Source organism: Hyperolius riggenbachi, chromosome 3 (assembly GCF_040937935.1).
Source record: "Hyperolius riggenbachi isolate aHypRig1 chromosome 3, aHypRig1.pri, whole genome shotgun sequence".
NCBI lineage: Eukaryota > Metazoa > Chordata > Amphibia > Anura > Hyperoliidae > Hyperolius > Hyperolius riggenbachi.
The window spans coordinates 68,111,285-68,136,393 of record NC_090648.1 but is presented as its reverse complement, the minus strand read 5'-3'; the positions used below and the strand labels follow the sequence as shown (position 1 = coordinate 68,136,393).

At 46.7% G+C, this 25,109-nt stretch overlaps 1 protein-coding gene and 1 long non-coding RNA gene across 3 annotated transcripts in view; one reads left to right on the top strand and one right to left on the bottom strand.

Annotated features, from left to right (window-relative positions):
• LOC137562716 (uncharacterized) overlaps window positions 1-25,109 on the bottom strand; it is a 258,806-nt gene that overhangs the window by 7,959 nt on the left and 225,738 nt on the right. The gene's annotated exons all lie outside the window — the stretch shown is intronic.
• The window catches only part of SMARCA4 (SWI/SNF related, matrix associated, actin dependent regulator of chromatin, subfamily a, member 4), a 105,207-nt gene continuing 86,597 nt past the window's right edge, over window positions 6,500-25,109 (top strand). Inside the window, exon 1 of the mRNA XM_068274323.1 lies at window positions 6,500-6,610. The gene's annotated coding sequence lies outside the window, so the exon portion shown is untranslated. The remainder of the gene's footprint in view (window positions 6,611-25,109) is intronic.

Below are 25,109 nucleotides of genomic sequence, written 5' to 3'. Positions count from 1 at the left end.
GGGATTCTCAGAGCTTTCTTTGTTTTCAACAGCATTTCCTGAACAACAGTTTAACTGCCAAAATAGAAAGATACCAGCCGGCCTCCCTAATCACTTGCACACTATTATGTCAGTTAGATTTTGCAACTGTTGTTCAGGAAATGCTGTTGAAAACAAAGAAAGCCCTGAGAATCCCCCTTAAAAAGATGGACTGGCCCAAAACCTGTCATCTGTCACATTTTTTAACTGCCTACTTTTTTCGCGAAAGAACTCCTTTAAAGAGACTTAAGGTGCGTACACACGCACTACTGCCATGGCAGAGGAGATTCCTGAGCTGACACACAGTGGCGTAGCTAAGGAGCTGTGGGCCCCGATGCAAGTTTTACATGGGGCCCCCCAAGCACTGTATACATGACAATTGATACGGCGCACCAAAACCTGCCAATGGCAACTACAGTGTCAGAGATGCAAGAAGGGGATGGGGAACAGTTTGTTAGTGATTACCACTATTCATAGTATCTATAGAAGCGATTATTGTGAATTTGTGAGCACAGGACCAACAGAGAGCTAATACTGTAGTTGAGGGAGGGCCCTTTGGGGCCCCTCTGGCCCAAGGGCCCCGATGCGGTCGCTACCCCTGCACCCCCTATTGCTACGCCCCTGCTGACACAGCTGAGAAATCAAATTACAGTGGTGATTAGTGACAGATGAGGGGATATTAGACAGGCTAAACTCTCTAAATACATACAGGATGCACTTCTGTATGTTTTCCTCTGTCCTGTGCAAGAGTTCAGGTCTATTCTAAAACAGAAAGTATTTGCGATATTTCAGCCTTAAAGGGAAGGTTCAGGGACTGTTTAAAAAAAAAAAAAAATTCGCATCCACTTACCTGGGGCTTCCTCCAGTCCGTGGCAGGCTGGAGGTGCCCTCGGCGCCGCTCCGCAGGCTGCCGGTGGCCGACCCGACCTGGCCAGGCCGGCGGCCAGGTCGGGCTCCTTCCGCGTTCCAAAATGTTTTTTTAACCAGCTGAGCGGTCTGGACGAGCTCAGCTCGTCCAACACCGCCAGCGGCTGCCGCTCAGGCCCTGCTGGGCCGATTTGAATGAAATAAAAAGCAGCACACGCAGCCGGCACTTTGCCAGCCGCGTGTGCTGCCTGATCGCCGCCGCTCTGCGGCGATTCGCCGCGAGCAGCGGCGAAAGAGGGTCCCCCCAGCCGCCTGAGCCCAGCGTAGCCGGAACAAAAAGTTCCGGCCAGCGCTAAGGGCTGGATCGGAGGCGGCTGACGTCAGGACGTCGGCTGACGTCGATGACGTCACTCCGCTCGTCGCTATGGCGACGATATAAGCAAAACAAGGAAGGCCGCTCATTGCGGCCTTCCTTGTTTATTCTGGGCGCCGGAGGCGATCGGAAGATCGCCTCCGGAGCGCCCTCTAGTGGGCTTTCATGCAGCCAACTTTCAGTTGGCTGCATGAAATAGTTTTTTTTTTATTTAAAAAAAACCCTCCCGCAGCCACCCTGGCGATTTAATCAGAACGCCAGGGTGGTTAAACAGTCCCTGAGCCTTCCCTTTAAAGGAGAACTGTAGTGAGAGGGATATGAAGGCTGCCATATTTATTTCCTTTTAAGCAATACCAGTTGCCTGTCAGCCCTGATGGTCTATTTGCCTAAAGAAGTGTCTGAATCACACCAGAAACAAGCATGCAGCTAATCTTGTCATATCTGTCTAAATTTGTCAGAAACACCTGATCTGCTGCATGCTTGTTCAGGGCCTATGGCTGAAAGTATTAGAGGCAGAGGATTAGCTGAATAGCCAGGCAACTGGTATTGCTTAAAAGGAAATAAATATGGCAGCCTCCATATACCTCTCACTACAGTTCTCCTTTAAAGAGAACCTGATGTGGGCAGATGGGACACAGAGGCATGTTCTCTGCCTCATGACACACCTCTGTGTCCCCACACCACCACTATCTGCCCCCCTCCCCCCCTACTATACTCCCCGAGATTAGCGACAATATTTGTCGCTATCTCAGAGGTAAAGATAGGGGAGAGGATTCCCTGTTTAAAACTCCCGTTCCTGCAGGGTTTCCAGTGCTGCCATTGGACAGCTCTCTCTCCCTACCCCCCTGCCTCTCCCCCGCCCCCTGCCTGCACACTGTGAATGAGAGAGACAGTCTCTCATTCCAGCGTCGTGACCCAGAGGTCACAAAAGTGAAAGTGAGCCAGCCCACATGAGCGGCAGTTTTTGCGGCTACCTGATCCGCTCAGCCCCCCGGAACAGGTAGCCTATGTTTTTTTTTTTTTTTTTTAAACCTATGAGCCCACTTTGGGCTCTCTTAAGTGAGCAGCTGTGGTTCCCACAATGCATCACTACTGAAAATGCAAATGATCTCTTTATGCCCCTGAAGCCAGGCCTACATCCAGAAAGAACAGCTGGTGTATAGCAAACCTATAGCTCAGCCTCATACATTTCACAGAGCCACATGAACCCAACATGCAGATGGCCTGTTTTGAACTGTTGGTGATAGTGTCATTATCTTATCTGAAACAGGAAGTTTCTGTTATTTACATTTTGAGATACGCTTGTTACTGTAGCTAAGACCAAGTTAAAAAAAAAAAAAGCAAACACACAGGGACCTATTTTAGGAAAAACAGGGGTTTACACGTATATTTGGGGCACTATTTTTATGCAAATGTTTTTATTTGTAGACTAGCCAACCTAAGCCCGTTTTAAAATGGGCTCTAGGTCTGTCACCGCACATGCGCCTACAACGCGCGCACACGCCCACCCCGTCCTCCCCTGCAAGCCGCGCGTCACTCCCCCTCAGTGTCTCTGCATCCCTTCACATGCGCAGTGTAAAAACACACACACACACGGACATGGGACGCAGAGACGCAGAGACGCAGGGGTTTTATTAGATAGGATATTACAACCTCCATTAAAGGAAACCAGAGACTAATAATAGTCAGTTTTATACATACCTGGGGCTTCCTCCAGTTCAGTGGTCCCCAACCTTTACCGGACCGGGGAACACTGTCTGACCAAATTTTTCTCCGTGGAACGGGGGGGGGGGGGCTTGTGTGGCCCCCGGTTGTTTGCGCGACCTAGTAGACAGTGCCGTGCGCAGCAGGCTATGGGGGGGGGGGGGGGGGCTGGGGTGCTGCTGCATAGCTGGCATAGTTGCCCCAGTGTAGGGAGTTTAGTTGCCTCAGTATAGCCAGAATAGTGCCTCAGTATAGCCAGAATAGTGCCCCAGTATAGCCAGTATAGTGCCCCAGTATAGCCAGTATAGTGCCCCAGTATAGCCAGTATAGTGCTCCAGTATAGCCCCCCAGTATAGCCAGTATAGTGCCCCAGTATAGCCAGAATAGTGCCCCAGTATAGTGCCCCAGTATAGCTAGTATAGTGCCCCAGTATAGCCAGAATAGTGCCCCAGTATAGTGCCCCAGTATAGCTAGTATAGTGCCCCAGAATAGTGCCCCAGTATAGCCAGTATAGTGCCCCAGTATAGTCAGTATAGCCAGTATAGTGCCCCAGTATAGCCAGTATAGTGCCCCCAGTATAGTGCCCCAGTATAGCTAGAATAGTGCCCCCAGTATAGCTAGTATAGTTCCCCAGTATAGCCAGTATAGTGCCCCAGTATAGTGCCCCCAGTATAGCCAGTATAGTGCCCCAGTATAGCCAGTATAGTGCCCCAGTATAGTGCCCCCAGTATAGCCAGTATAGTGCCCCCAGTATAGCCAGTATAGTGCCCCAGTATAGTGCCCCCAGTATAGCCAGTATAGTGCCCCCAGTATAGCTAGTATAGTGCCCCCAGTATAGCTAGTATAGTGCCCCAGTATAGCTAGTATAGTGCCCCAGTATAGCCAGTATAGTGCCCCAGTATAGCCAGTATAGTGCCCCAGTATAGTGCCCCAGTATAGTGCGTATAGTGCCCCCAGTATAGCCAGTATAGTGCCCCAGTATAGTGCCCCAGTATAGCCAGTATAGTGCCCCAGTATAGCCAGTATAGTGCCCCAGTATAGTGCCCCAGTATAGCCAGTTTAGTGCCCCAGGATAGCTAGTATAGTGCCCCAGAATAGTGCCCCAGTATAGCCAGTTTAGAGCCCTCCCGCCTGTCCCCGCGGCCGCCGCTGTTATTACCTTAACAGCTGCCGCTCTCCCCTCTCCAGCGCGTGTATATTCAAGCAGCGTATCTCCCGGCTGCTCTGTATGTGATGCGAAAGGAAGCAGGGCAGCGGCTTTCTGTAACGGCGATATGTATCGCCGTTACTATGGTAACCGAGCCCTGCCTCCTTCCGCATCACACACAGAGCAGCCGGGAGATACGCTGCTAGTATATACATGCGCTGGAGATGGGAGAGCGGCCGCTGCTAAGGTAATAACAACGGCGGCCGTGAGGACGGGCGGGAGGGGGAGAAGAGGACTGCACACCAGGCAACACTAGTGTGCCGCGGAACAGTGGTTGAAAAACGCTGCTCCAATTTGCTCCCAAGCTGCCGTCCTCAGCCTTCTCCAGCTCCGGTACCGGGTCCTGTAACTTCAGCCAGTCGCAGCCAGTCTGAGCATGTGCGGTGTGTTCTCTCTGGCGGAGAATCGTACTGCGCAAGTGCGGTTGAGATGGCCCTGCCCTTGTGAGCTTACAATCTAAACCTTGTATTATGTTGTATAACCTTGTGCTACCTGACACCACTAGTTAACATTGTATGTATCCCCATTTACTGTCCAGCGCTGCATAATACATTGGCACTTTATACATACAATTACGCTGACAATACGTCCCGTTTTACCCGGGACAGGTCCCGGATTCGAGGTCCCCTGTCCCAGGCTGCATGAGGTCCCGGGAAACATTCTGCTTTTAGCCGCGGGATGTCCCGGCCTCGGGACTCTGGCCACCGTACTATTGCATGAACTGGCCGCGGCATATACTAGACACCGCACCAGTTCATAGTCCGCAGCCCCGCTCCAGCCTGCATAGTCTTCCGGCAGGCAGAACAGGGCTACGGAAAGATGGCGTCCGAAGCCCTGTGCTGGAGACTATTTGTGTCTCCAGTATAGGGCTTCAGGCGCCATCTTCCTGTAGCCCTGCTATTCCTCTCAGCGCAGGAGATTGCAGGAGAATCGTCCGGGGAGCTGCGCGCCAGATGCGCGAGAGGGGACTTCTGTCAGGTGATTAAATTCTTTTTTTTTTTTTGGTGTAATGTGGCCCAAATTGCAGGTTTTTTTTTTGCTAAAATGTGGCCCAAATTGCGTTTGTTTTTTGCTGAAATGTTGCCCAAATTGCGTTTGTTTTCTGTTGAAATGTGGGCCAAAATGCGTTTTTCTGCTGAAATGTTGCCCAAATTGCATATATTTTCTGCTGAAATGTTGCCCACATTGCGTTTTATTATCTAGTGTCTGGGGTAACTGTTGCTGCATTTATTATTTAACCTCCTTGCCGTTATAAAAAATTAGGCAAGGAGGCAGCGCTGCACTTTTTTTTTATTTATTTTTTTTTTAAATCATGTAGCGAGCCCAGGGCTCGCTACATGATAGCCGCTGAGCGGCTGCATCCCCCCACCCACTCCGATCGCCTTCGGTGATCAGAGTATGCAGGAAATCCCGTTGAGAACGGGACTTCCTGCAGGGCTTCCCCGGTCGCCATGGCGACCGGGCGGGATGACGTCACCGACGTCGTGACGTCAGAGGGAATCCCGATCCGCCCCTTAGCGCTGCCTGGCACTGATTGGTCAGGCTGCGCAGGGGTCTGGGGCGGGGGGGGGCGGCTAGGCGCGGCGGGTAGCGGCGAATCGGCGGCGATCGCGTACTACACGCAGCTAGCAATGTGCTAGCTGCGTGTAGGAAAAAAAAATTATGCAAATCGGCCCAGCGGGGCCTGAGAAATCCTCCTGCGCAGGTTACCCCGAACTGCGTTCGGGATAACCGGCAAGGAGGTTAATGGTCATAGTTGGCTATATTTCCTGCTTTGGGGTTACAGTTAGACTCCGACCATACAATGTCATGGCCATGCCCATTTTTTTGGCGGAACGCCCCCCCAAATCCCCATTTTTCGCTCCCCCAATGCCCATTTTTCGGCACCCTGAAACCCCCCCCCCAATTCCCACTCCCCTCCCCCAGGTTGGACCCAGAAAAATCTGGTCACTGTAATACAATAGATATTAATAATAGTACATTTTTAAGTGGAGTGTCTCCTCCTTAAATCTAGTATGAAGGCAATGCTATAAAAAAAAGTTTTCTGTAGAGAGCATCTTCTTGTTCTTAGTTCGCCCACTATATTAGTTCCTAGTAGTTTGGGTCACCCTGAGCTGCTTGGTTACTCTGTTATATTAGTTATACTGTACATCAGCTCGCTATATGTCCTTTTCACAAGAGGGCAGTTTCGCCCTTTCCAAAGATGGCCGCTGGCACAGCACAATTACCATGGCAACCATCCCTTGTTCCATTCTGTTCAATAGAAGCCAGCATGCTGGGACGCGGTGACGTAGCGCAGGCAGAAGCCGCGTTCGCCATATATAAAGTGGAGGGGGAGGGGTGGACGGGTTAGTTGAGCCCTGGAGGTGGCCGGGACGGGCTGCGGTTGGCTGAGTCCCCGGAGAGCAGAGGCTGCGGGAGGCGTGGAGAGGGCTCAGCAGGTACTGCAGAGTGGGGTGGCAGAGCACGGGGGCTGCCGCCAGAGGGGGCGCTGTGTGAGATGGGGGAGATTGCTGGGCAGTCATTGAATGAAGTGGGCGGGCTGTGGGAGGTACAGAAGGGACAAAGGGGCCTGATAGCAGCGAGGAGCTCCAGGTATGGGGGTGCCGGGGCCAATCATTGTAGGGAAATAGTGTCTGGTACAGCAGTATGCAGTGTGGAGGTGGTAGACTTCCATCTATGCCTGAAACTGGATCAGTGTCTGCTGGGGCAGGTGCAATTCAGCCCTCATTAGCTGGGATCTTTCCCCATCATGGGCAGATGGGACATGGTGGTGGGTACTCAGCGCACTTAGGGGGCCTATTTATAAAAGGGTGAACAGTCTGTTTAATAGAAAAATAGTTATTTTTTTCAGATGACCACTTCTTTTTTTCAGCATTTTATAGGGGCAGAGATATGCCATCAAAATCTGTGATCGGGTGATGATTGATTGCACTTTATAGATCTAAAAGTGTTCACCGTTTTGAAAGCGGAGAAGCTCCTAAGTTTACTGTGGAGAACGATGTTTGTTTCAAACATCTGCTCTTTTGCAGATGGCCTGTTTAAGATGTAACCGTATGTGGTGGCAAAATTGGCAATGCAAATCGATAGGCCATGTAGTCCAACTTTTTTGGCAAGAGGTAACCGTTGCGACTGGTAATCCATTCAAATGAACGAAGCTATGGATCACCACTTTAGGATAATCGCAACAGGGTGATCAAAGCGCTGATTGCCACTGTCCTAAAACCGGTCGCCCTTTTACAAATTTGATGGTATAAAAGTGGCAAAATTGTCACAACTTTATAATTGAGTCCCAAATAATTACGATTGGGAAAAATGTATGTATGTTTTGTTATGTTTGTAATCTGAAGGTGACAATCAGTGATGCAATATTGACTATTCAATCTTACCAAATCTATGTAATAAAAGGGCAAACTGAGAGAATACACTTTGAATCAGGGCTGTGGAGTCGGGGCAATTTTGGGCACCCGGAGTCGGAGTCGCTGATTTCATAAACTAAGGAGTCGGAGTTGGATGATTTTTGTACAAAATCCACAGCCCTGTTAAGTATTAGACTAAGGAGTTGGAGTTGAGGAGTCTGAGTCAGAGCCATTTTGTGTACCTGGAGTTGGAGTCCAAGTCGTGGTTTCATAAACCGAGGAGTCGGAAGATTTTTGTACCGACTCCACAGCACTGCTTTGAATGGATACTTTAGGAAGTCTGTCATATTACGGTACACAAAAGTGGTAAGATTGTATCAACTAGGATACCTGAGGGTACAGGAGAGAAAGGTACCTAATGTTTGCCTTATTTGTTATTGTTTTGGTTGGATGAACAGATGAGTGTTTTTTTTTTTTTTTAGTTTTGTTTTGTATATGAACCTATGCATCATTAGTGTGCACCTTTTCTGTAATGTGATGCTCAGCATAGAGGTACTTGAGGTTTTTATTCAGTAAACACAACTGTCTTTTGAAGGCACAATCCTTATTTTGGAATTTGATCTCTCTGCCCCTTTTCTTGTCATTTGTCCCTTTTTTGGATGGATGTGCAAATCTAAAGGAACCTACTAAAGGGCATTCTTAGGGTGTGCTAAACCTGTTTTAAACTGTTATTTCATTGTTTGTTTATTTTAAAATATCCATATACAGTATATCCAGTCCTGTTAGGGCTGGTTCACACTACAAGAGCTTTTCTAAGCGCTTGAGATTTTAAAAGCTCCTGCTAATGTTCTCCTATGTGAGTGTTCACACTGGAGCGAAGTGATTTTGTAATAATCCCCCATAGTAGCATTGCATTAGCAAGAGCTTTTAAAATCACTAGTGTTTAAAAGCTCTTGCAGTGTGAATTGGGGCCCATTCACACTCAAAACCGTGAGTGATTTTAACACTATTAGTGGGACACTTCCGCACTTTCAGAGCAATCACAGTCAGCGCTTTATAAGCATTGTACCGCGATCGCTCCAGAATTGCCTCAAAACTGTTGCAGGTAACGGGTTTGTGATTGGCGCTAATCGCAAAATGCCTGCGATCAGCGCCAATCGTGGCAGTGAGAACACTGCCATAGAGTAACGAAGCACTAGCATTTTAAATGCGCTTTAGCGATTAGCGGGAATCGCCCGCTAATTGCTTAGGTGTGAACGGGCCCTAAGAGTCTATTTGGTGTGCTGAGGTTGTCTCTTTTTTCATTTCTATGTTTTAGTCAGTCTCATTTTAGAAATCTGGAGAGATATGAAAGAAATCTACGTGGTAGCGATTGTTAGGTGCGAACACTTCTGGCTGACATGCAAACTGTACGCGGCTTGAAATTGGGGTCAGTCAAAATATTCTCTCTACCCACCAGCGGTCCTAAACCCTGCTGTCAAGCTTGGACAGTGGGCATGAAATGAGAAGGTTTATGATGGTTATGTATTTGCTAGTGCAGGGTAAGGACTGGTTCACACAGACGTTTCTGCAATGCTAAACGATGGCTGGGGTGCTTGTTGCTTAACGCTGTCCATTCGGATTAATGGACTGCCATCTTTACAATTGCTAATCCTTGTTTGTGCAACCGCCAAGTTTGGATCCCAATTTCTGCCGTTGTCTGCCTAGCGTTTAGCCAATCCTGATCGCTTACCGCCATGCTTCCGTGTCCACCTGCGGGGATGAAAAAGGCAGCAGGCTGGGAAACCCTGGCAAAAGCCGACAAAATGCCTTTCTGCAAGCTTGGAGGGAAGCACTTGGAACGAGACGCTGGGCTGCTGGGGGCGACCGGTTCAGATGTCAGTCTACCCAAAATTCTAGGTCATCATGGAGCAAAAAGAACATGAAAACAGGTGCCAGCCATGCATACAGTTATGGTTGGTAAAATGTAATGACGGTAGTCTTGGTGTGAGATGTTCCTAGACTAAAGATGGCCATATCCTGGTCGTTGTGTTTTGGGGGGGGGGGGGGGGGGGGTTGTCCAATATCCTGCTGATTTGACTGAATCTCCTAGAAATTCATGTTCTTGCTACCACATGTTGGCCTGATCGAATGATTTCGATAAATTTTGGCTGAAATAGGTTGAATCAGTTGATTGCAGCAGATAGAAGATATCAATTGAGCTGTGGCAGATCTACGGCCCATAGTAGTGCCGAGGGATTTGTTCAGAGAGATCCCTCTCTGATCGGGATTATGATCTGAGAGGGGTCTTTCTTTTGGCCACACGGATCAATGTATGGCCAGCTTAACAAGTCAAATCGCTAATTTCCCATTAGGTTTTCAACCGTTTTTTTCGGATTGACTTTGTACAGAAACCTGATTGGACCAGTCAAAAATAGTGTATCTGATGGTAAATTGCATGGTGTGTACAAGGCATTATGTGCCATAAGATCGCAGATCAGGCCAGTGTAGCATGTGGGGTGATGGTAGTCCCAGATCTGCCTGTGACTAAACTGCATGTGCAATGGTCATTGAAACGGTTTACGGGGAATTGGGATGGATTTATCAAAACCAGCGTAAAATTGGACCAAAACCGGTAATAAAATGGAGCAACTACCCAGATCAAGGGTTCTGATTGGTTGCTATGAGAAACTGCGTACGGCATCTGTTTTTTCTAACATGGAAGTCTAGATCTAGCTTCCTTGAGCTGAAGGTGGAAATCCCAGTTTGTTCTGCAGCTATGGTTGGGGGTGGAAATGCAGTTTGGTCTGCAGACATGGTTGGGGGTGGAAATCACAGTTTGGTCTGCAGACATGGTTGGGGGTGGAAATCCAGTTTGGTCTGCAGACATGGTTGGGGGTGGAAATCCCAGTTTGGTCTGCAGACATGGTTGGGGGTGGAAATCCAGTTTGGTCTGCAGACATGGTTGGGGGTGGAAATCCCAGTATGGTCTGCAGACATGGTTGGGGGTGGAAATCCCAGTTTGGTCTGCAGACATGGTTGGGGGTGGAAATCCCAGTTTGGTCTGCAGACATGGTTGGGGGTGGAAATCCCAGTATGGTCTGCAGACATGGCTGGGGGTGGAAATCCAGTTTGGTCTGCAGACATGGTTGGGGGTGGAAATCCCAGTATGGTCTGCAGACATGGCTGGGGGTGGAAATCCCAGTTTGGTCTGCAGACATGGTTGGGGGTGGAAATCCCAGTATGGTCTGCAGACATGGCTGGGGGTGGAAATCCAGTTTGGTCTGCAGACATGGCTGGGGGTGGAAATCCCAGTATGGTCTGCAGACATGGCTGGGGGTGGAAATCCAGTTTGGTCTGCAGACATGGTTGGGGGTGGAAATCCCAGTATGGTCTGCAGACATGGCTGGGGGTGGAAATCCAGTTTGGTCTGCAGACATGGTTGGGGTATTTGAATTTGGTCTAAGATTTTTTTTTTTTTTTTAGAACCCTACTGAGAAATTCATTGCAAGCATAATGTAATTCTCTTGTAGTATGATAAAGTGAATCTCTGGAGATCTATACTGTGTTCACTTTGCTGGCATTTGAGTCTGGAAAGCATGGTTTTAGGGCAGCCCCCAGGACATCACTTTGCAGACCGTGAGAAAGAAATAGCATCTCTAGTTATTGAGCTGTCACAAAATGATGTGGCTGCCGAGTGGATCCGAGATGAAAAGTTAACTATCACAAGTAAAAGTCTATATATCTTCTCTAAATTTTAGATATTTTACACAGCAAATCTAGCTACAAACGGCTTCAATAAAATATGATGATTTCTTCCTGTGGTACGACAGCAGCCATGTTGTTTGTAAACATAACACAGAGGCAAGCTGATCTGCATCTTCAGCACTCAGCCTGTGAAAGAAACCTAACCCCCCCCCTTCTCCCCTCTGCCTCTGAAATCTCTGGCTAGTAATACCTCCCCCTCCTCCTCCTTAGACTGAGCTCCCATGAGCGCTTGTTACTGTCTGAAAAAGCCAAGGCTTTCTGAAAAGCTGTGCGCGAGGCTTGTTTAGTTTATAGGGAATTAGAGTATTAAAACAAAGTATTTAGCTTGAGGAATGCCCTATAAACAATAGGAAAGGGACACAATTATGCAATGAGTAAAAGTTCATCTCGGATACACTTTCAATGTGCAGAACTGTTTTGTAGTCCTCACCCAGACACAACACAAATCTGTGGATTTACGTTGAGCCTCGAGTCAAAGTAAGTTATAAACCTATGTCTTAAATTCATTATTTGATTACAGAGTATATTGTCTAGTCACTTAACTATCCGTCAGAGGTGCTAACAATATAATCCCTACCGTAGTCGTATGTATTGTGTACTGTATGTATCATAGTCCAGGGCCAATTTAGGGGGAAGCCAATTAACATGTGTATGTTTTTGGGATGTGAGAGGAAACCGGAGTGCCCGTAGAAACCCCACAGACACAGGGAAAACAAAAACCATTAAAATGTGGCCTAACCTGGCTGATGATCGATTAATCAGAGATTGGAAGTTGATTGGAAAGTAGCGATTGTTAACTCCCTGGAAATCAGATGTTGCGGTCCTCTCTACTGTAAAAGGTTCCCCGTGCATGTATAATTTATCTGTTGGTGTCTGCTGCTGGCCCCGTCTCCACACGCTTCCTCCCATACATGCACACCATGTGGTTGCCATCGTATTGTGGGCACATGTTGGACGTCACACATGCACCCATGTAACGCTGGCAAACCTGTGTGCTAGCGTTTGTGATGGAGGCGATATGCGCTCCATTGGACCGCTATTTTGGCACGTTATTGACCTGAAGAAGTGGCGGTGTTGCCCATGAAACGTGTTGTCTTGTTGTGCAATAAAACTTTTTCTAAATACAAGTTTAGATGTCCATTTTAGGTAAGTGATCCCTTACCTTTCCTTATTGTTTCACCTACTACCAGGCGCCTCTCACCCCCTGGACCAGTATTGTGTACTGTTCCTATGGATGAGGGCCGATGGCACAGTGTACAATGGTGCTGCATAGAGGGCAAGGGGTAAGGATGAGGGCCAATGGCACAGTGTACAATGGAGCTGCATAGAGGGCAAGGGGTAAGGATGAGGGCCGATGGCACAGTGTTTAATGGAGTGGCTTTGAAAACAAGGGATAAGAACAAACACTGTAGCGTTTGTAGTGCACTGCAGTGCTTTAGTACCTTTTTTTTTTTTTTTTTTTTTTTTTTTTTTTTTAAATGCACATGAATTTGGAAGCAGGGTATTGATTTCAGTAGGCTGAGATTCTGGACCCGTATTTGTGTGCTTGAAATCTGGCACAGTCCGCCCTAGTGAAAACGGGCCTTTAGTGTTAACAGACTGGACGGCAGAGGTAACATGGGATAGTAGCACAGGATAAGGGACCCTGACACCTGGTTGTGTCTGAACAGTCATCATTTTAGTCATCATTGGCTTTTTTCACCAACAATGACAGGTGTCTTACCCGGAATAGTTTATGGTTCACGCGGCTTTGGCAGTAGTGCAATGTAACAGACAAACATTTATGACATCGATTCAATGAGCCATTGGTTCAGTAATACCAAAGATACCAGAAAACGGATGTGGGAGGCTAGGGAATTGTGCTGGAGTTCAGAAGGCCTGCTTGGGGGCCTGTTGTGCCTGGAGGTCTTGGCAGGGATAGTAGCGCTGACTTGACAGGAGAACATTGAAGTAGCTCCAGCCAGGGTGGGAGGGGTCATTTCTTATTCTTTTGGTCCCGGTCTTCAGTCTGGATGTGTGAAGGAGGTCCGGTGGTGGCAGAGTTTTTCTGATGATCCTCTACGCTGTGTTGATGACTCTAGGATGATTGTACCTGTTGGTTGCACCTGCAAACCAGACAGTGTTGGAGTAGCTGTGGATTCAGTAGTGGCTGTGTAGAAGCTGGTCAGCAGCTCTCAAGACATTCTGAATTTTTTTCAGTTGTTGCAGGAAGAACAACCTTTGCTGAGCCTTCTTCTGGGTTTTTGTGGTGGTCCTTCACATCTAAGATCACTGTAATGGAACATCTGATCATCGTTCGAAGGGATCAGGGACAAAACTAGAATGTATAGAAGCTGATTATGAGCATGTCAGGCTGTTAGAAGTTACAGATTTTTTTGGAGAGGAATACTGCCAGTGGCGGTGTGTTCAGGGATGGGGATATGGATTTGATAATTCTGTAAGTGGAAAGCAGAATGTGCTTCCTATGACTTTTTTTTTCCTCTGACCATCGGTGCCTGCAGTGGGTATAGTAGGCTGTCTCTGCAATGTTCTCCAGCACAGCTCGTTCTTTCTGAGCGCAGCACACAATGACTCACTGAAGATTCGTGGAATTAGCCTGATATCATCAGCCATAGGACTGGTACTGCTGGTTTTCACTGCCCTGAAATGCTTTTATCCATTCATTCAGCGCAGGCACACTGAGACTCTTCACATTCAACAATCACATTTCTGTTCTGAATGAGAATTCTTACATCTGAAAGTCTGTGTGGGCCGCGAGTATGGTGGTGTGACTAAACCCAAACCTGACCAAGGCAAATTCCCGAAGCTGTCACGTTTATTAGTGTAAATTATAGAAGTATTGCCTTTCACACTGTCCTTGTTAAAGCAGAATTGTCACCATAATAATCAAATGTCAGCAGCAACTGGTCTGAGTGTATTAAGTGATAAAGATGCTAATTCTGCATTCAAAACTTTCAAAACTTTTTCTGCTGTTATGGTTTGGAGTTATCATTTACCTTAGGAGCAATGGCCCTTTAATAGCTATTGCCATTCAGTTGCATGCTGGGGGTTCTTTTTATCTATAATATATTCCTCCTCTTCCATTTATTTCCCTGCCTAGCTGAAACATGATCCTCTGCTCACTTGTGTTTATAAGCAAGGCTGAGGTGACTCAGTGATTGGAGGAGAAAAGAAAAAGTTAAGGGAAGAAATGATATATACAATTTACTACAATATATACAAGTCACTGAAATCAAAACATGGACAGTACAATATGTTATGTAAGTAGATCAAGTATTTATCTACTTATATATGTGGGTTTTTTCCCCTGGCATAGTATGGCTAATCCTCCTGCTTTAAAGAGTAACTGTCAGGCTGCAGAAGCTAATTTAAACCTCTATTCTCCTGTGTTAAACAGTTTAGAAGGAAGCTCAAAAGCCATTAGTGAAGATAAACATTTCAGTTACCTTTGATGTGTGCTTATCTTAGTCTGTTATAGACCCATAAAGACGCAAGCCGCAGCTAAACTGCAAAGCATTCTGGGGCCCTCCCCTCGGCTGCTAATGAGACGGTACAGGAGCTTCTAATCAGTCCATCCCGAAACACTGATAAATCTCGGGGCAGAGTTTCACTGCAGGAGTCAGCTATTGTTCCTAGCCACATGGCTCATTAATATTCACTGCACACTGTGTTGTTCAAGAACCAGCTTATCTGTGATCAGAAGCAGGCAGGACATGACGACACATTTGGCTTCACAAACATGGAGCCTGCCATGAGCTGTCAGGAGCATCTATCTCTGCATATACTATATACAAATTCTGTGAAATCCAAACGTGGACAGTGAAATGCATATGTAATGTAAGTACAGCCAATCTTTAGCTACTGATATATGTGTTTATTTTCTCTGAGACCCTATACCTAACAGCTCCTCTTTAAGGCGGACATCAACTCAGAACTTCCTCTCTGCTCTAAAAGATGAGCAAAAACCTTTCTTTGTTACAGCTAATACAAATACCGCACTAAATAGGCAGTGTCTCTACTTCCTGCTTTCATGGAAGCAGGCATAGGGTTAACATCCTCTGTTTATAAATTAGCAGCTCTGCTTTGGCAGAGGAGATTCCTGACCTGACCCATCTGAGATATCAAATTACAGTGTACAGATGAGGGGGAACTAGACAGGCTAAACTCTCTCTAAATACATACAGGATGCATGTATCTGTTTTCTCTGTCCTGTGCAAGAGTTCAGTTCCATTTTAAATTGGAAATTATATTGTGCAGCTCTGCTTGCCTGCAGCTGTGCACCTACATGTAGGCTTGAAGGGATATTCCACCCATTAATGAAATCTAATTAGGCACCCACTTCTTGCCAGTCTATAGCTGTGTACCTGTATTGTGTTGTGCATCGTATTGCTTATTACATGTATTGTTGTATTTATTGTCTATTACCTGTATGGTGCTGTTGGTCAGCCTTGTTATCATTGTCTGTAATCCTATGTATTGTACAGCGCTTCGTAATATGTTGGCACTATATAAATCCAATTAATAATAATAATAATAATAAACTAGTTGAAGAACAGGACTCTAAAAGGCAAAGTAAAGGTATGCAGCAAATCCTGCTACAGAGGAGAACATAGAAACTGCCTCTATTTAAAGGCCACCTGAGCTGACGCTAAACCTATAAAACTACATACGCCATTGTGTGCCACATATTGTGATTCTACTTACCTGTCCATACGTTTGGATGGGGTCCCCTTCGTTGCACTGCTCAGTGCATGCTCTATCCACGTGCGCTACCAGTAATTTTGCACTCCTGCCTAGCTGTGCACAGTAGCTGCAGCCATGCTGAGAACGCTACTGGGTGGGAGTGCAGAATAGCCAGAGCAGGTGCTACTCATCGTCAAATGTGAGGCAGAGCGGACCCCATACAAACCGATGGACAGGTAAGTATAAGCACCCCACACTCTGGTGTGTAGTTTTATAGATTTAGTGGCAGTTATCTGCTAAAAGGCATCCGGAGCTCTGGTGCATTTTAATTCTGAATTGAACAAATCCCCAGGAGCCAAGGAACAAATGCTCCTTATAGTAACTGTAGTGTTTTCCTCTGATTGCAGTCAGTGGGGTTTGGCTCCTGAACATTTTCCGCCCATTCTTCATTCCATATAGATTAGGGCAGGCCTCAGCCCAGCTGACCTGTACTGGATGTGGGTTGGTGGGTAGAAGTCAGTGAGCATCTGTCTCGGCTGCATTCAGGTTTGCAGCTGGTGATGTTCAGTAGCCTTATCTGCACGTTTTGCTTTTGTTGTATGGTAGGAGGGTTTGCTGTGAAAGGAACAGTATAGAAATGGCAACTAGTGCAGGGAGTAGTTGCGTCATCTGTAGAAAGAATGTCTCTGAATGATAGTAGTGGAAAATGTCAGCATGGTATGGAAATAAATGTGGCCATTAATCTTCCATTATATTTCAGACGTCTGTCTTTAACCTTCCTGGCGGTATGAAAAATTCTGCCAGGAGGCAGCGCGGCAGTTTTTTGTTTTTTTTAATCATGTAGCGAGCCCAGGGCTCGCTACATGATAGCCGCTGCTCAGCTGCATCCCCCTGCCCTCTTCGATCGCCTTCGGCGATCTCCGATCAGGAAATCCCGTTCAAAGAACGGGATTTCCTGGAGGGCTTCCCCCGTTGCCATGGCGACGGGGCGGGATGACGTCAGCCACGTCCTGACGTCATTGGGAGTCCCGATCCACCCCTCGGTGCTGCCTGGCACTGATTGGCCAGGCAGCGCACGGGGTCTGGGGGGGGGGCGCGCGCCGCAACGGATAGCGGCGATCGGGCGCAGGCCGGCGGCGATCAGTGTGCTGGCGCAGCTAGCAAAGTGCTAGCTGCGTCCAGCAAAAAAAAAATTAAGAAAATCGGCCCAGCAGGGCTGGAGAAAACCTCCTGCGCGGCATGTAGGGATAACAGTTGTGCCTGGATGAGTGAATCTGTGAATGCATTTGTTTGAACATTTGCATGCGAGAGTGCGAAGGGTTAATAGATTTTTTGGTACTTATCCGTTAGCCGGGCGCATCCGGCAGGTGGCGACAAAACTCCACCAGAGTTACATCTTTCCCTACTATCCATGGCGGCCTGGAGGGGGAATAGTAATTAGCGCCACCTGCCGGATGCGCCCGGCTAACGGGTAAGTACCGATTTTTTTTTTTTCTGGCCTCTTTACAGCAGCCACAAGCTCTTATTCTTGCCTACTGAGACTTTGGGCTTGAGGCACAAAACTGCTGTATTATTGCTGTGCACAAGTGGCACCTAGCAATATTACCCTTCCGGCAGTGAGTACCGGCACCGAAGCCTCAATCCTCAATATGCTTGTGGCTGGCCCTGGCTGTGATGCATGAGCAGAGATAGTCAATGAGATGCTGATAATTCTGGTTTGTATGGAAAATGTATGCCGTAGCTCCCAACCGTCCCTCTTTGGGGACCCTGTCCATCTGTCTCCCTCAATTGTCCCTCTTTCAGGACTCGTTTACAGACCTTTGTAAATAGATGTATTTTTGTACAAAAAATGTTAGGCTCTCAATTTAAAGGATGGAAATAAAGTTTATAGATTTATTTTCAAATGTTAATATGAAGGAAAATGTAACCTGAATGGAGAGGACCAGTATAGTTTGAATTATTATAAAACCTATTTTTCTTGTGAAATCTTTATAGAATGTGTGGCTAGGGTTGTGCTGGAGGTGTGACAGGGGTGTGGCTTAAGTGTCCCTCTTCTCTCAAAAAAATGAATAGGTATGTTTGTTTATACTGTGTGGATCTGGCCAGTCAGATGCACTTCCTGCTGAATGTGATTGGTCCATTTCCAAGCTGCCTGCGATGAGCATGTAAGCTGAAATACGGGCATCGTATTGACCATATCTGTGCGATATAGATTTAGTTACCTGTTGTTTTGGGCAAGATGTTGCATGTTTCTGCAGGGAATGTCCTAAATAAGGGCCTGTATCTTTTATTGTGGAGGAAGTTCTCATTGCTTTCTTGCTCTGTGGTGAGACTGAATGGTGTACTTCATTGCTGCCATTTTACCAACTACATCTGTGTGATATTATTTTATCCTTTATCAGAAACTGTCCTTGTATTGCCCCACAACCAGTTACTCTGTGGAGAGTTTCCCAGATTCTTATACTTGCGCTTTCCTCCCCCACTGCATGAGACAAACAGTGTATCTGAGATAGAGGAGAGAAAAACAGATCCAAATTTTGTTGCTTCAGAATCGCAATTGCAGATCTCGTCGGCGTTCAGAAAAATGTCTGTGTGGGAGTGTGCTTTCTGCTCTCCACATCTCTTCATTCAGTCAACACTTCGGAGTCCTTTTTTTCTTTTCAATGCTTAGGCAAGTGAGCACTGACCGTGTCTAAGATAGATGAAAATGCACAGTGCTCAGCGTGCAGGGAATCGCACAACAGCTTGCACAGGAAGCAATAGGTCTCACCAGTTAATGCAGGTACAGAACTGATAGTGTGCTGCTCTGTCCACGTGTCTCTGCAGCCTGGATAATACTGTAGCATTGCAGCCATGCACAAGCAAGTCACAGATGACAGGCAATTCCCTCAGTGATCTGGCAGCTGCTTACACAGGAAGCATATGTCTCACCAGCTGGTGCTTTTGAGGTAATCCATGCAGGCTACAAGTGGCAGCCAGCCCGTCCACCGACCACAACTTGCTGGTCATTGAATGAGGTATGGCACATGTGCCCACCCACTTTCCACTATAGCCGAATACAGAAAACCAAAGGGGCCAGAAAACAGGTTTACTATAACAGAAGTCCTGTTATATCAGAGTTTATTATACAAGGCGTTACTCCCATACACTTATAATGGGGCTTGGCCAGGACCTGGGCACTTAGTTTACTATACCCGAATGTTTACTATATCAGAGTTTACTATAATGAGATCCTACTGAATAACTCATTGAATTTGTATTGGAGATTATGAATAGCCTGGATAGTTCAGAGAGCCATAAACAACAAGTGAAATGTTTTACTGGAGTTTTCTGTAACACGCCAAAGTAATAGAACAGTACAACTTACACTTCTGAAAATAATGAGAATACTGATCAAAGGACTTGTTTGCTGCTGAAGTTGGGAAGAAATTCTCCCGTGTATAAATCTGGGTCATGCTTGTTAAGATAAACCTGACACTTTTCACGAAAATGAACAAAGGTTTGCGAGACAGCGTATGCTTGCTACAAAGCTGCTGATACATCTGTCATTTTAGCAGCAGTTTACACTGCTGGGATATTCCACTGAACAGACTGTTGTTCCTGTTAAATCTGAGGCTACACTCTGAAGCAAAGTACCTGTCTCCTTTTCCAGTGGTTCCAGAGGCTGATCATCTGCTGGTCATGTGACACTCACATGGGTAGCACCTCACTAGCATAGCCATTGGCTACTAGATTTGGTTTGAGCATTTTGTGGCGTCCTGTGAATCGGCCATTTTTGTGGTTTATTTTTCCTTCTTTTGTCTGGATTTGACTCAGGGCTGTGGAGTTGGAGCAATTTTAGGTACCTGGAGTCGCTGGTTTCACAAACAGTCAGGCGCAATCGCTAGTGTTTTTTAATGAGTGTTTTGTAAGTGATTTCTTGAGCGTTTTCTGTTTTTGGTAGTGATTTTAAAAAGTGTAAGCTTTTTGCCAGCGATTGAGTAGCGATTCTGATTGGTCCTTTCAATGTATCATAATTTTATTTACAGTTCTCATTAATTTAAAGAGACGCTGTAACATCAAAAAGTTCCCCTGGGGTGTACTCACCTCCGGAGGGGGAAGCCTCAGGGTCCCAATGAGGCTTCCCACGCCGTCCTGTCCCACGGGTTCTTGCTGCAGCCCTCCAAACAGCGGCACGACAGATCAGCCTGTTCAAAATTTACCTTTCCAGGCTCCAGCGGGGGCGCTGTTGCGGCTCTTCTGACGGAGATAGGCGAAAATAGCCGATCTCAGTCGGGTCCACTCTACTGCACAGGCACCGGAGACTTGCGCCTGTGCAGTAGAGCAGACCCGACGGCAATCGGGTATTTCCACCTATTTCGGAGCCGAGAGCAGCCACAGCGCCTGCGCAGGAGCCGGGAAGGTAAATATTTACATTGCCGCTGTTCGGAGGGCTGCAGCGAGACCCCCCGAGGGACGGAGGATGGCGTGGGAAGCCTCATTGGGACCCTGCGTCTTCCCCCTCCCGAGGTGAGTAACCCCCAGGGGAACTTTTTGATGTTACAGGTTTTCTTTAAAATTGCACTGAAATCGCTGTGTGTAGCGATTCATGAGCGATTACGCCAGCGTTTATATACTTTGCAGAAACGCTAATGCAAACACTAATGCCACCAAAATGCTGCATGTCCTGCGATAGTGATTTTGGTAATTGCAATCGCTCCAGTGGAATTTGGGCCATCCATTAACATTAACTGAACGTTTAAGGAAATCGCTAGTGTTTTGAATCTCTCCCTAAACGCTCAAAAAGTTGCTCTAGTGAGTTCCAGCCCTCAGATGACTTTTGTACCGACTCCACAACCCTGATTTAAACGCCTGAAGAAGAAAATGCTGCTTGTGGACTTCATTGACCCATATAAGCTTCAGGAGTGGAAGAAAACCTTTTCATCAAGGCCCACACTCCCCCCCCCCCCCCCCCCTTCTGCACATCTGTGTCCGTTAGAGACCTGAAACTCCCAATATTCATTGCCACACTTGTTCTGCTTTAACTTCTCATTGTTTCGATGGTCCTCAAATTTTAATTTGATGACCATGTGAGCTTGGAAAATAAGGAACTGTATTTCACTACAAAAAAACAAAACAAAACAAAGAAAAAACTCCAGAGTAAACCAATACCTGCTTTTGACCCTTCCTATCGTCCTGATTTTATAGAGCAGCTAGGAGGTCAGCAGGATTGATTGTAGAGGGAATACAGAGGACCATATTACTGATTTTTGAATACATGTGTCAAAGGATCTCAGCAGTTGATGATCTTTGCAATGAAGATAGGAGTTTCACATAAAAAGAGGGAGGGGGTGGGGCAGATTAATTTCCAACTTGACCTGTTCTGTACCCATTGGGCACAACTTTGTTATTGTTAGAAATGTTGCATTATGTCATGTGATATGTCAATCCCTGCAGGATTACTTTTGATTAGTTGTCAAACAGCAACAAAAGTTTGGTTCATTGGACAGTAGGTATTCAGCTAGTGACCCCTTCTGCTGTCTGGCCAAAATGTATTATTCTTTTACCCAAATATTGCAGCTTATCATTAGATTACGATCCACAGTGCATGGCTGGTGTGGACAAAATTTAGAACGTAGTGTAAAATATTAGGAGCAGCTCATTTGACAGCAATGTAAGAAAACCCCAAACGTTTAAAGGGAACCTGAAGTGCGCACGATATGGAGGCTGACCTATTTATTTAATTTTAAATAATACCAGTTCCCTGGCTGTCCTGCTGATCCTCTACCTCAAATACTTTTAGCCATAGACCCTGAACAAGCATGCAGATCAGATATTCCTAACTGGATTTGGCGCATGCTTGTTTCAGGTGTGTGATTCACACTTCTGAATGATTAGCAGGATGCCAGGCAACTGGTATTGTTTAAAAGGAAATGATTATGGCAGCCTCCATATACTCCAGGTCTCCTTTAAATGCCAGTTACAGAGGGGGGCGCACCATAATGTTTTTATGTCTGTGGCCACGCAAGCATAATTGGGGTTCCGGCGATCGTTTGGACCCAGAATTCTCCTTCCGAGTTGCTACGACTCGGAGGAGGAATAGTAATTACCGCCACCTGGAATTTGTGCGGCAGCAGAGTGAGACATCATTCAGCTCATACTGCGCCAAAATGATGGGCGGCGTGTATCCATACACACTCTGCTTCGTAAAGGGTCATTATTCCCACAGAGTCAGGGCTGGTGCACACTGAGGTTCTGAGCGCTTTTAAAAAGGCTTGCGATTTGAAAGCGCTTGGCTAATGTATTTCAGTGGGATGGAGCACACCGATTCGTTTTTTCCCCAAATGTAAACTCGAGTCCTGCAGCATTTCTGTGCTCTTCTGAGGCGATTCAGCCTCAATGTTAAGTATAGGAAAGTGGAAAATCGCTCTGAAAAGCGCTAGATCAGAGTGATTTTCCAAACGTTTTTGTTACAGAAGCTGTTCAGTTACAGCTGTACTGTAACAATATAAAAACTGCTACACCAAAACACACCAAAAATCGCTAGGCATGCTCTGTACCTGCCTAGAATCGCTGTGAAAACACTGCTAGCGTTTGCGGATACACTAGCAGTTTTTGGTGTGGGCTGGCCCTTAGTCTGGATAAATCCCAGGAGTTACCATAAATAGCCAGACATGTGAGGACCTCCTGATCAGAAGACAGGAAGCGGGTATTCATCTTGGCAGAATGGTAGTCGGGCCTCGCCCCTTGTCTAGCCAACCCGATCTGCTGTCTGTAGGCGACTTGGCCTGTGGAAGGACTGGCACTGCATTGCAGATCTCCAGCAGCTTGCTGCAGTTCCTTCTACAGTGTCTCTAGCTGCACACTCTCACCATCCTCGCGGACAGCCTCTGAGCTGAGAAATCTCTGGGTAGTTAATAAGTAGAACAGCACAGTGAGTGAATCACACACTGAGGAAGTGATGGTGTGAGAATGTTTCTTCTTCTTTCCTTCCTGCATCGCTGGCAGACACGAGATCCAATTTCCTGAAAAGAAAGTAATCTGAGGACACGCTCCCTGCCTGTCTGGGTTTTCCAAGTTCAGTGCAGTCAGTGTACACAGCCAGATGAACCCTAGACATGCTCCAGGCTCTTCCTCCTCTATAAACAATGTGAGCTTCCTGTGCTGTGATTGCTGCGCTTACTGCTCCCAACAGCCTCACATATAAGCTGCTGAAATCCATAATTTGCCTTTTTTTTTCCTTGTCTCTCTCCCCCCCCCCCCCCCCCCCCCATTTTCTTCTAAATGCCGTCTGTTTTGTTTCTGGGCTGATTCTGCTGTAATTCCAGTTATGTTTAGACTATGGTAAAAAATCGCGTTCATTATCTTGATGGAGAGTGCATTGCTTTCCACACACCTGAAGGGAGAGGTATATGGAGGCTGCCATATTTATTTCCTTTTTAAACAATACCGGTTGCCTGGCAAGTTATCACGCACCTGAGACAAGCATTGGGTCACTGATCGCTGATCATTTTAAGGGGGGCCACCAGCAGCACCTGCCTTCTGATTCTGCAATTTTATTTTCATTTCTGGTCAATTTTGACATTTTGCATTTTAATCACTTATTTGTTCTGGCCTGGTTTCTGAATAAATGGTGTTTACTTTAAAGGATCCTTACCAGAGAGGGATGTGGATGTTTCCTTTTAAACAATACCAGTTGCTTGTCGGTCCTGCTGATCTCTTTGTATCTGGATCTCACAGCTGAAACAAGCATGCAGCTAATCCAGTCTGACTTCAGACAGAGCACCTAATCTGCATGCTTGTTCAGGGGCTGTGGCTAAAAGTATTAGAGACACAGGATCAGCAGGAGAGTCAGGCAACTGGTATTATTTTAAAAGGAAAAATTCACATCCTTCTCAGTTTAGGTTCCCTTTAATAAAAGCCTGGCATTTTGGGGCATTTTTAGAACCTACCAGAACTTAAATTTTCCTTACTACTCCTAACCAAATGGCTCATACACACGGGGCACAACTGTCGCCACAAACACGTGGCACGCGCATGTTGCGGTGACAGGTCCCCCGTGTGTGTGAGGCGCGCGACACGAACTGTCGCCAATCAGACCTGTCGCCAGGCAATTGACGTGGCCAATCGCCAGCAACAGCTTTCGCCGCAACTGTCGCTAGTCCGCCACGCGTACTCCGTGTGTATGCGGACTAGCGACAGCAACCCATAAACAATGTACGGAGCTTCCGGCGGGGGAGGAACTTTCGGCGACAGCTTCCGCCACATCTCTGTCCATCTGTGCGCCGTGTGTACGGCTGCTGCACAGAGGGACCTGGCGACGAACTGTCGCTGTTTTGTTTTTTTTTTTGTTTTTTTTTTTGTCTGTTGCCAGACTTCTGTGCCTCGTGTGTATGAGGCTTAACCCTGCTGGGTGTATAAGTCTAGGCTGGATTACATCAGATGAGCTTGAGAGCTTCATGAGGGAAGTCTTTGGGCTTCAGTTGACATAATGTATGTAGCCAACACTGAGAAGGCATCCGAGGATGTTGGCTTTATTCGAGGAATAGCAAGAACCGAAGACCGGAGGGAGCTGCTCAACAACAAGGTGAATGAAGTCTTCTAGTGACCTGCAGCAGGCAGAACAAGATGGCGTCCTGGAGGAGAATCCTGAAGACCTCTGTCAAGATACTACAGAAATAAAATGTCAAATGACCTGGTGTGGCTTATTAGTACAGTAGGTCTGGTAGTACCATGCATTTCTGCCCCTCCCTTTCAGATACATCACAGGAACAGGAAGTGTCACCCAGCTGCCTGGTTATACTTGTACTCCAAATGCTGGAACAGCACCCATTGCAGGGAATATCTGTGTGCTCTAATCGGCACAACGTCGCCTCCCCCCGGAGCCCTCTAATATACAATGCCTTATCCGATGGCAGAAAGCAAAGCTCTTTGAATATGTTATTGTTGCATGAAAGGTGGTAGAGGTAGCAGGAACAGCAACAGTCCGCTGTTTTGGATGGAAGTCCTTTTACAAGGCATTAAGTTATCTCTATGAAACTATACCAGCAATGGTCCATTCATATTTAATTTCCCTTTCAATGGGGCCAATGATCATGATTTGAAGCTTGGGGTGCCACTTGTGCAAGAACACCATTAAGGGTGACAAATCTGTTCACCCCACCACCAGTAC